The sequence below is a fragment of the Primulina tabacum genome, chromosome 17 (genome assembly GCF_025594145.1).
Source record: "Primulina tabacum isolate GXHZ01 chromosome 17, ASM2559414v2, whole genome shotgun sequence".
Lineage (NCBI taxonomy): Eukaryota > Viridiplantae > Streptophyta > Magnoliopsida > Lamiales > Gesneriaceae > Primulina > Primulina tabacum.
The window spans coordinates 26,954,108-26,966,960 of record NC_134566.1 but is presented as its reverse complement, the minus strand read 5'-3'; positions in this window follow the sequence as shown (position 1 = coordinate 26,966,960).

Here is a 12,853-nt window from a genome sequence, read left to right as displayed (position 1 = left end):
TAATATTTCATGGTTTGTTATTTCTTTATCTGTATACCCATGTGAACAACATAGATAAAGACCTTGATTATACTTTAATACAAATATATCGTAATTCGATGTTGAAAGTCAATTGTAAACATTGTATTATCTAAATCTGTTCCTAGTCGATTCAGCCGCCTAAAACATGGATAAAGGTCGCTTGAGCTCGAGACTAGCAATTTGTGATGTTGTGTACCGCGTTTCTTGGTAAGGGCATGGAGATGTCCAAACATGCAGATGGGTAGTCATATGATGATTATACCGAACAACCCTCCATCGGACTTTCCAAGTGGTTATCATTCATCGAGAGGATAAGTCCATGGTTATGATTGTACACCATTAGTCCTTATGGCCCGGGACAACACTGAGGCTCTATATGCTAGGGCTGTGCTTTGACTCGTTTACCGGCTCCAGGAGAGTCATCAGGTGGCGAGGTTGGGTACAGTTGCGACACATATAAGAGTCAGTGCATTGTAGTCGGGGATTCACCGCTCACCTACGGGTGTAGATATCCTGTGTGATCTGATGAAATGATAGTGCATGGAATCTCTGGCCAGAGTATAAGATGTACGTTGGAGAAAGAGTTCTTCAATAGTACACGCGATCCCACTATTAAAGTTATCACATAGTTATCGAATTAATATGCGACCCTCGATGAACCAATGGTTGCAGATTCGATCGGGATATATGAGATGAAGGACCGTACTGTACGTTAATCATAACCGACTGGTTCTTGCAGGCACTATCAGTGATACCTAGGGAATCATGGGACGATGCTACTAGACGCTCTTACCACGATTCGATGGGTTTAATCAGAAAATAGTTTCTGACATTCTCATGATCAAATGTTGATACATGAAATGGGGCGAATTAGGGTAAGCCCGAATAAAGGAAAATGTCCTGAATCACAAAGAGTTGTGAACCCACGGCTAGCTGTATCCCTGAACCATTGAGGGTCACACAAGCACTAATTTACTTGTTCCCGTTGAGATAATAAATTCAATGAGTTAAATTTATAAGAAATAAGTTTGATATGATCAATCGATAAGCTTATAAACAAAGTTTATAAAAGCTTATAGAAATTTTGATAGCATGACTGCTAAAGACAGTCAAAAGAAGTAAACATGTTTTATTTAGATTTTGGTGATCTCACAAATATATGTATTAAAAGAAAATCGAGATTGGACAAGGTTGGCATGCATATTTAGAATCTTTCATTAATTTAATTAATTAGATTAATTAAGTTAAGAAATGATTAGAAATAATAATGAGAAATTTTGATTCCTAATTTACATAACTTTCGTCCACAAGGATTTTATTGAAATTCATTGACTTAATTAATATGATTAATTAAAAAAATGACAATTAGTTAATAAATTAATGATATATATGTTGGAGATCACCGAAGCAAAAGGAAGGTGAATAAGGAAAAAGGCTTTGATTTGGCATGCAATATTTTAGAATATTTAATTGACTTAATTAAGTTGATTAATTAAGTAAATTGAATATTAGAAATAATAAAGAGAATTTGATTCTCTATTAACTGTAGGGCATCCGAAAGTTTCCTATATAATTAAAACTTTCGGCTCTTCCAATTGCAAGAAAAGTTTTGCTCTCAAAAGGTTTTTGAACCATCTTGTTTTCTTGATCTCAAATACAAAATCTTCTACACTTCTAGCGCAAGTTAGAAGAGGAACAATTATTTCAGTCGTGGAACTGATTCGGAGATTTGAAGAAAGTTCGAAGGGATTTACAACAAGAGCTACATGCGCTAATACCGGAGTAGTTGGTGCAAAGTGAATATTCACTAAAGGTATAGTTTAAACATCCTATGTATGTTTAATTTACGAAAACCATACGAGTGTCCAAAAGAATTATTTTGTTTTTCAAAATAAAATAAAAATACTTTAAACTTTCGCTGCGTTTGGGCACGAAGAAAACCGAGATCCAACATTGGTATCAGAGCCAGGTTTTCTGAATCGTATGATTTAAATCATATTGAATAATTTGTTTCTAACCACACAAGAAAATTTTCAGAAAAATACATGCACCATAAAATTATTTTTTCGTAAAAACAAAAAAAAAATATTTTTTTTCGTGATCTGCCCGGAACGTCCGCACGCTGGGCGACGCAGCGTGCGGACGACTGCCCGGGCGGGCAGCGGGGACGACTGCCCGGGACCGTCTCGGGAAACGTGCTGATTGGTGGCTTGAATTGTTTGGGCCCATGATGCAATTTTCCGATTTTTCAAAATTTTGGGTAAAATTGATATTTTTGAAATTGATTCAATTTTTCTTTTTGAAAATTAATTTTTGAAAAATTAATAATTTTCTTGTAAAATAAATAATTAGAATATGATTTTAATTATTTATGGTAAAAATGAGTTTTTACAAGAAATCAATTATTATTGATTTAATTGGAAATAAATTCTTTAATAATTGTGGTGGTTAGTGATATAATTATTAGATATATGATTTATTAATTAATTAAATTGTTTAATTAAATTGATGTTAATATTTGATATTAAATGCATGAAGGATGATCAAGAGCCTTGACCAATGTGTTAGGTGTATGTTAGGATATTTTACTGTTTTATTCGTTTTTAATATTTGATATTATTAAAGTGAGCCTGGTTTATGGTCCGTTCCCACCCCATGAGATGTATCCCTTATGTGACATGGCTATTTAAATGTAATTATTAGAAATAGTGGGAGATCAAGACTGGAAGATGATGGGCCCGATGAACGAGATGAAGACATGTAAAATATTGGAAGCTCTTGTAATAGTTGCATTTGCATCCCTGCATTCACCTAGGTTTGGACCTGAATCCATGTATGGCTCACATGGATCTAATAGTGTTGGTGATCGGTCATCCTTATTTATTGTTGAATGTCATATTATGATATATATGCGATATATAGTAGTATGCATGTATATATATTATTAGATAATATAGTTGCATGAATCTGGCAAACATACAAACTCATGGCACGCGTTTTTGAAAATAAAATGATGAGACAATTTTTAAATTAAAATCCCTCATTTTGAATATGATTCAAAATTTATATCAAACCGAATAAGTAAAAATTAAAAAAGTTTAATTTTTCCTTGCCTTCCATCAACCGTGGTTGCATGTTGATCGCTACCCGCGGACAGTGTCTGGCTCATATTATTGGGGAGGCCTGGACGTCGGAAAGATGTGACTTCCACCGGACATATGATGTGAATTGAGTGGAACTCCCATGACTTCGGCTCATATTATTGGAGGAACTCATGGCGACCGTCCACTGCAATTCAATATTGATTGGTTGGTTTGACACGTGAAAATAAACGACGCCATATTATTGGGTCCTTATTAAACGTGAGGCGAAACACGCGGAGGTTGCATGGGATGCAATTGTATTCTACCTTTTAGATATTATAATTGGCTGATATTATTCGGGATTATAATTGGCTAATTGGACTCTACGTGCCCACTAAGGAAATACGATTTCCCTTTTTTATCAGAGGGTGGTGGAAATGTCAAAATAGTGGGAGGAAAATTTATAAAATAAAATCCATATTTTATATCTTAAAATTATTTTAAAATAGTCAGTAACAATTATCTGTTTTTTTTCAGTATATTTGCAATGTCGTCACGCAATCCACTTTCAATCATTCTCGATCAAAACAAGTTGACTGGCCTTAACTATAATGACTGGTTTCGAAATTTAAAAATTGTTCTGAGCTCGGAAAAGATCCTGTATGTGCTTGATAAGAAGCCACCAAAAGAGGCTGCTTCGGACATCAGTGAGACTGAACTAGCTAAGCCTGAGAAATGGTGGGACCATGATCTCCAAGCTAAAAGCTATATGTTGGCTTCTATGTCGAATGAACTGCAGAGGCGGTTCGAGGAGGCTGTGAATGCTGCTGACATTCACCTTCATTTGAAAGAGTTGTATGGAGTACAGACTCGCTCAGAGAGACATGCTACTGTGAAAGAACTCATGACTACACGTCTGCGAGATGGGACTTCTGTACATGAGCATGGTGTCAGGATGATTGGGCTCATTGAGAAATTAGTGGGGCTCGACGTGGTTATTCCTAGTGAGCTCGCGAATGATATTCTCTTGCTGTCACTGCCCCCCTCGTTCGATGGATTTGTGGTTAATTTTAATATGAACAAGCTTGAGGCCACCCTTGAAGAGTTGGTCAATATGCTTACTACTTATGAGGCCACAATCAAAAAGGAGAAGCCTGTTCTTCTAGTGGGTTCTTCGTCTGGTACGAAAAAGGGAGCCCCAAATAAAAGCAAGAAGTGTTCTGGCCCTCTAAAGAAGAACAAGCCCAACAAAAGGCCATACAAGAAACCTACTCCGGGGCCCTCAAAGCCCGACAAGTCAGAGCATGTCTGTTTCCACTGCAATAAACCTTGACATTGGAGGCGTAATTGCAAGGAGTATCTAGCCCAGAAGCGTTCTGGCCATGGTATGTTTTACATAGAAGTAAATGTCTCAATTAATTCCTTTTCTTGGGTATTGGATACCGGATGTGGTTCTCATCTTTGCAATGATTTGCAGGTGATGGCAAGAAGCAGGAGACTTAGAGATGGCGAGACATTTCTAAGATTGGGGAATGGAGCAAGGGTTCCTGCAACTGCTATTTGAGACATTACTTTGATTTTGAACAATAATTTTAAGTTACTTTTGAGAGACGTTTTATATGTTCCTGAATTGGTTAAAAACATTATTTCTATTTCTATGCTTGATAGAGATGACTATTCTTGTATTTTTGCTAAAGGTGTTTGCAATATTTACAAGAATGAATGTTTGATAGGAACCGGCGAATTAATGAACGATCTCTATAACTTAAAATTGAAAGATATTTCGTTGAACAATATCCAAGCACAAAAGAAAACAACAACAAACAAAAAAAAGTTAGATGATCCAAACCCCGCACAGATATGGCACGCTAGACTAGGTCACATTTCTCAAAGAAGGATGCACGAACTAGTGGGAGAAGACATGTTTGACTTGTCAGACATAAATTCTCTACCTACTTGTGAGTCACGTCTAAAAGGAAAAATGACCAAGGCTCCCTTTAAGGGAAACGTGGAACGTGCAAATGGTCTACTGGATTTGATCCACACAGACGTTTTTGGCCCGCTAAGCGTTAGCACAAATTATGGGCAATCCTACTTCATTATTTTTACTGATGACTATTCGAGGTATGGGTATGTCTATTTAATGAGACACAAATCTGAAGCATTTGAAAAGTTCAAAGAATTCAGATCTGAAGTAGAAAAACAGCTAGAAAGGAGTATTAAGACACTTCGATCTGATCGAGGTGGAGAATACTTGAGTGTTGAATTTTTGGATTATCTAAAAGAGAATGGGATTCTCTCACAATGGACTCCGCCAGCAACACCACAATTGAATGGTGTTTCTGAACGTTGTAATCGAACCTTGATGGACATGGTTCGATCTATGATGTGATTCACTGAATTGCCTACATCGTTTTGGGGCTTTGCACTTGAAACTGCGCCAATGTTATTGAATAATGTCCATACTAATGCAGTGGATAAAATACCATATGATATGGATGGGAAAAACTCCCAAATATTCTTATTTGAGAATATGGGGAAGTCCTGCTTACGTGAAGCAGACAGTGGGAGACAAATTGGATAGTAGATCTATTTTGTGCTACTTTGTAGGATATCCAAAGAATTCTGTTGGATATTATTTTTATCATCCCAATGAAGCAAAATTGTTTGTTTCAAGAAATGCCACCTTTTTGGAAAGGGAGTTTCTATTAGATAGAAAAGGCAAAATGATTGAACTTGAAGAAATTCAAGATACTCCCTCAACTTTAGAAGTTGAACATAATCCCCTAGAACCAGTAGTTGAAGTACAAGCTCCTAGAAGGTCTGATAGGGTTATCAGACCACCTGCCAGATATACACTTCTTCATGAACAAAGCCATGATGAGCATTGTGTTGGATGTGATCCAATTAATTTCAAAGAAGCAATATCTGATACTGATTCAACCAAATGGCTTGAATCCATGCAGTCAGAAATGGACTCTATGTATTCAAACCAAATCTGGACATTAGTGGATCCACCTGAGGGAATCGTTCCCATAGGATGCAAATGGATCTACAAAAGAAAGCTTGGGGCGGATGGGAAGGTAGTGACCTTCAAAGCAAGACTGGTTGCAAAAGGTTATACTCAAAGGCAAGGAATTGACTATGAGGAAACTTTTTCACTAGTCGCTATGTTTAAGTCCATTAGAATACTACTAGCCATAGCAGCATGGTATGACTATGAGATATGGCAAATGGATGTAAAGACTGCATTCCTCAATGGAGACATCAAAGAAGAAATTTATATGTCTCAACCTGAGGGATACACATCAGTAGGAAGTGAGCATAAGATATGCAAACTTCAGAGATCAATATATGGTCTCAAGCAGGCGTCAAAGAGTTGGAACCTCAGATTTGATAGTACTATCAAAGAGTTTGGTTTTGCTAAGAATCCTGAGGAACCATGCGTGTACAAGAAAGTTAGTGGGAATGCAGTGACATTCCTAGTACTTTATGTTGATGATATCCTACTCATTGGAAATGATGTAGGATTACTGCAATCAACTAAAGTATGGTTGGCGAGTAAATTCTCCATGAAAGACATGGGTGAGGCATCCTATGTATTGGGAATACAAATCTATAGAGATAGATCAAAGAGGATGCTTGGGCTCACCCAAGCGACTTATATCGATACCATCCTGAAAAGATTCTCTATGGAAGAATCCAAGAGAGGATACTTACCAATGTGTCATGGTGTTACTCTATCTAAGACAATGTGCCCCAAGACTGATGAAGAGATAGATATGATGACACGTATTTCATATGCGTCAGCCATTGGTAGTATCATGTATGGTATGATATCAACGCGCCCCGATGTTGCTTACGCTCTGAGTGTTACAAGCAGATATCAGGCGAACCCTGATCCAATGCATTAGAAGGCCGTGAAAGATATTCTTAAGTACTTGAGAAGGACTAAGAACTTGTTCATGGTCTATGGGGGTGGAGAATTGAAATTGGAAGGATACACTGATTCTAGCTTCCAATGTGACGTAGATGATTCGAAATCGACCTCTGGTTTTGTATTCATGCTTAATGGTGCGGCTGTCTCTTGGAAAAGTTCCAAGCAAGACACCGTTGCGGATTCCACCACTGAAGCTGAATATATTGCTGCATCGGCTGCAGCCAAAGAGGCAGTTTGGATGAGGAATTTTGTCCAAGAGTTGGCGTCATTCCTAATGGAGTTGATCCAGTCCCGGTGTACTGCGACAACACTGGTGCCGTTGCGCAAGCAAGGGAACCAAGGTCTCATCAAAGATCCAAACATATACTGAGGAAGTTCCACATCATCCGGGAGATTGTGGGAAGAGGAGACATATCAGTCGAAAGAGTCCCCTCTGCAGATAATGTTGCTGATCCACTTACAAAGCCCTTGCCAGGACCATTGTTTGAGAAGCATCGCGAAGCAATGGGATTAAAGTTTATGGTTAGTTGGCTCTAGGGCAAGTGGGAGATTGTTAGAGTAGATGCCCTGTAAGCCAACTGTTGGCTAGGGAATTTATTGACTCAGTTGTAATAAACAATCTTTATTTTAATATAATTTAATATTTCATGGTTTGTTATTTCTTTATCTGTATACCCATGTGAACAACATAGATAAAGACCTTGATTATACTTTAATACAAATGAATCATAATTCGATGTTGAAACTCATTTGTAAACACTGTATTATCTAAATCTGTTCCTAATCGATTCAGCCGCCTAAAACATGGATAAAGGTCGCTTGAGCTCGAGACTAGCAATCTATGATGTTGTGTACCGCGTTTCTTGGTAAGGGCATGGAGATGTCCAAACATGCAGATGGGTAGTCATATGATGATTATACCGAACAACCCTCCCTCGGACTTTCCAAGTGGTTATCATTCATCGAGAGGATAAGTCCATGGTTATGATTGTACACCATTAGTCCTTATGACCCGGGACAACACTGAGGCTCTATATGCTAGGGCTGTGCTTTGACTCGTTTACCGGCTTCAGGAGAGTCATCAGGTGGCGAGGTTGGGTATAGTTGCGACACATATAGGAGCCAGTGCATTGTAGTCGGGGATTTACCGCTCACCTACGGGTGTGGATATCCTGTGTAATCTGATGAAATGATAGTGCATAGAATCTCTGGCCAGAGTATAAGATGTACGTTGGAGAAAGAGTTCTTCAATAGTACACGCGATGCCACTATTAAAGTTATCACATAGTTATCGAATTAATATGCGACCCTCGATGAACCAATGGTTGCAGATTCGATCGGGATATATGAGATGAAGGGACCGTACTGTACGTTAATCATAACCGACTGGTTCTTGCAGGCACTATCAATGATACCTAGGGAATCATGGGACGATGCTACTAGACGCTCTTACCACGATTCGATGGGTTTAATCAGAAAATGGTTTCTGACATTCTCATGATCAAATGTTGATACATGAAATGGGGCGAATTAGGGTAAGCCCGAATAAAAGAAAATGTCCTGAATCACAAAGAGTTGTGAACCCACGGCTAGCTGTATCCCTGAACCATTGAGGGTCACACAAGCACACATTTACTTGTTCCCGTTGAGATAATAAATTCAATGAGTTGAATTTATAAGAAATAAGTTTGATATGATCAATCGATAAGCTTATAAACAAAGTTTATAAAAACTTATAGAATTTTTGAGAGCATGACTGCTAAAGATAGTCAAAAGAAGTAAACATGTTTTATTTAGATTTTGGTGATCTCACAAATATATGTATTAAAAGAAAATCAAGATTGGACAAGGTTGGCATGCATATTTAGAATCTTTCATTAATTTAATTAATTAGATTAATTAAGTTAAGAAATGATTAGAAATAATAATGAGAAATTTTGATTCCTAATTTACATAACTTTCGTCCACAAGGATTTTATTGAAATTCATTTACTTAATTAATATGATTAATTAAGAAAATGACAATTAGTTAATAAATTAATGATATATATGTTGGAGATCACGGAAGCAAAAGGAAGGTGAATAAGGAAAAAGGCTTTGATTTGGCATGCAATATTTTAGAATATTTAATTGACTTAATTAAGTTGATTAATTAAGTAAATTGAATATTAGAAATAATAAAGAGAATTTGATTCTCTATTAACTGTAGGGCATCCGAAAGTTTCCTATATAGAAAATTAAAACTTTCGGCTCTTCCAATTGCAAGAAAAGTTTTGCTCTCAAAAGATTTTTGAACCATCTTGTTTTCTTGATCTCAGATACAAAATCTTCTACACTTTCTAGTGCAAGTTAGAAGAGGAACAATTATTTCAGTCGTGGAACTGATTCGGAGATTTGAAGAAAGTTCGAAGGGATTTACAACAATAGCTACATGCGCTAATACCGGAGTAGTTGGTGCAAAGTGAATATTCACTAAAGGTATATTTTAAACATCCTATGTATGTTTAATTTACGAAAACCATACGAGTGTCCAAAAGAATTATTTTGTTTTTCAAAATAAAATAAAAATACTTTAAACTTTCGCTGCGTTTGGGCACGAAGAAAACCGAGATCCAACAGTCCACTCAATAATACACTATTGACTTTCACTCGGTGAATTATCTGCAACTTTGTGGGATTTGCATTCTTTGTCGGGCCTCTCTATCATCGAGCATGTATATGATGAAGTCGTTCCTAGTGCAAAAGAGATCACCATTTGATGAAGCAAGTAATAGATTTTTTCATCTATCTTGCCACTTGTTATTTCATGCTTATCACATACTTCAAAGGAATTCAAAAGGTGAGTCAAGTCCAATATACTCAGGAGGAGTAGGAACACATTATTAAAGAACCTGGTGATTTGAAGAAGAGAAAAAGAATTATCTGCTTCTTTGAAGAGACAACAACGATCGTTGTCCAATGCTCAAGCAGAGATCCATGAGATTGAGGCATGATTCAAGGCATAAATTCTCTCAACTTAAGATCTTCAAATTTAAGAATATCAAAGAAGTTCAATGTGTGATTCAAGGCGTTCACCTTATTCTTCTTCAAATTATTCAAATTCAAGAAGATCGAGTTGTTCATCAAATTCAAAAAGATAGTGTTCTTCATCAAATTCAAGAAGTTCGAGTTCTTCTTTCACTGTGATCTTCAAATTATTCAAATTCAAGAAAATCGTGTCCTTCATCAAATTCAAGAAGATCAAGTTTTTCTCAAATTCAAGAAGATCATTGAAATCGTTTATCATATTCTTCATAAAATTAAAATTCATCAAATTCAATACCAACAAATTTCAAGAAGCGGTCCAGGTGTTCATCGCTTTCTTCCCAAAATTTGAAGATTAAATCAATATCAAGGCTTTGATCCATTGGATTAAGACCACTGAAATACCAAATCATTCTCCACAAAGATCAAATATTCAAGAAATTCAAATTTCACAAGATATTGTCGTTGAAGAGGATAATCAAGGGATCGTTTAAATATTGCATTCACAAATTTTATTTAATTTTAAAAATTCAATTTTTATCTGTATTTCTTTTGAGATTTTACTAAACGAAGAAATTTGTGTTACAAATTTCTGGCATGCCCAGTGAGACCATCTATATTTTTCATCACATATCGATTGGTGACAAGATCTCAAAGACGAAGGTTTTTTTTTTTTACAAAGTCAACGAGAAGGCTTGGAGTCGTCACAAGGAATATGTCCAAAAAGATGCAAGTATCCTCTGGAGTAGCTCACTTCCATGAGACCACCCAAAAAGACCACCCAAAAAAATGAAAGTGAATATTCATCATCCATTCCTTGACCACCATCAAGCTACTCGTGCACATTAAATACTACCACAACTTTAGAAGATCAAGTAGCGAATCTGACGAAAGCCATTGAAAGATTAGTGAAACATGTTAAAGAACAAGAGTCTTAAATTAATTACAACGTTGATGGACAAGATAGATCATCCTGATGCAAGTCACATGAAAGGAAAACATCATGAAACTAATTATGACACAGAATCATCATCGGAGGAAAGATAAAAGGTTACAACAAATAAATTTCATGTCTCATCCGATGGAACAATCCCATCGACCAGCTAAAAGAGTTCACTATGGGGACTATCAAAGATAAATTTGCCGAATTGATTATTTAATAATGTAGATGGGCTATCAACCTCCAAAATTTCAACAATTTGATGGTAAAAGGAAACCGAAGCAACATGTGGCTCACTTTATTGAGACATGTAATAATGCTGTCACGTATGGAGACCACCTAGTCAAGCAATTTGTTTGTTCGCTAAAAGAAAACACATTTGATTGATACATTGATCTAGAGGCATACTCGATTGATTGTTAAAACCAATTAGAACAAGAATTTTTTAATCGTTTCTATAGCACCCGATGAGTAGTCAGTAATGGTTGAGCTAACAAACTTGCGACAATGTAAAGAATAGTCTATCATTTATTGTGTTAATCGTTGAAAAAACTTTAGCCTTAACTGCAAAGATCGATTTTCGGAATCTTCTACCATTGAGATGTTCATCCAAGGCATACACTGGGTGCTTCCATATATCCTCCACGGAATCCAGCCAAAGATATTTAAAGAATTAGCTATATGAGCTCATGATATGGATCTGAGCATGACTGCAAGTGGAGCCGAAGGACCTCCAGCTCAAGAACACATATAACAAAAGAAAGAAAAAGTTCCAAGAAATGGGGCGAGTCTTTCACCAAAACCTCAACCAAAGAACCTATGTCAGTTAATGCAAAACCGGTAGAATTCAAGGGAAACACGAGTGATAAGAGCAACAAAAAGAAAAAAATCTATAAAGAAGGAGAGCGACGAAATCTGACCTTAAAGGAGATGCAAGCGAAGCAGTACCATTTTCTTGACTCCGATGTTTCTGGAATATTTAATGATTTGGTCAAAGAAAAATTGATTGAATTACTAGAACTGAAGCGACCCAAAGAAGCTGCACGAGTGAATGACCCAAAATGATTGATTTTTATTCAAGGATAAAGTAATGCAGTTGGCTCGCCAAGGGAAAATCACACTTGAAGAAGATAATTCAACTATGAATCATGTCGAAGTCCAATGGAATGATGATGAAGTGCATAACCATAATGATGTGTTATGCTACATGACAAATTTACAAAGAAGTCCCTTCGACGAAGTTTGACAGCCTGAAACTGAGAAAGATTGTATGGAAACCTTGGCATAAATACTAACGAAGATCTATCATTCAGTTCTGGATTTCACAATCAGCCACTATTCTTCACAAGCTATAATCGTGAGCACAAAGTGAATATGATATTGTTGATGGACGTTTAGCAGTCAACATTATGCTCTTGTGCACACTGAAATAATTGAACATTGCCATGGAAGAACTTGAAAATAGTCGTCTTATGATCCAGGGATTTAATCAGAAAGGGTAAAAGGCTCTTCGGCCATTAGATTAGAATTACTAATGGACAACATAACCTTCAGTACATTATTTCATGTCATAGATGCCAAAACATCCCAAAACATGTTGCTTGGTCGACCATGGCTTCATGAAAATGGGGTTGTTCCTTCTACATGACATCAATGTTTGAAATACAATCGTTACAGAATGGTGGAGAAGGTTCTTGGAGATGAGAGACCATTTATGAAAGCTGAATCACATTTTGCTTATGCCAGATATTACTTTAAAATTTAAAAGACAAAAATCAAAGAAGATTTAGCTCATCAAAATCCAAAAGGCAGAATAATGAAATTGAAGAAACTTTGGTGGTCCAT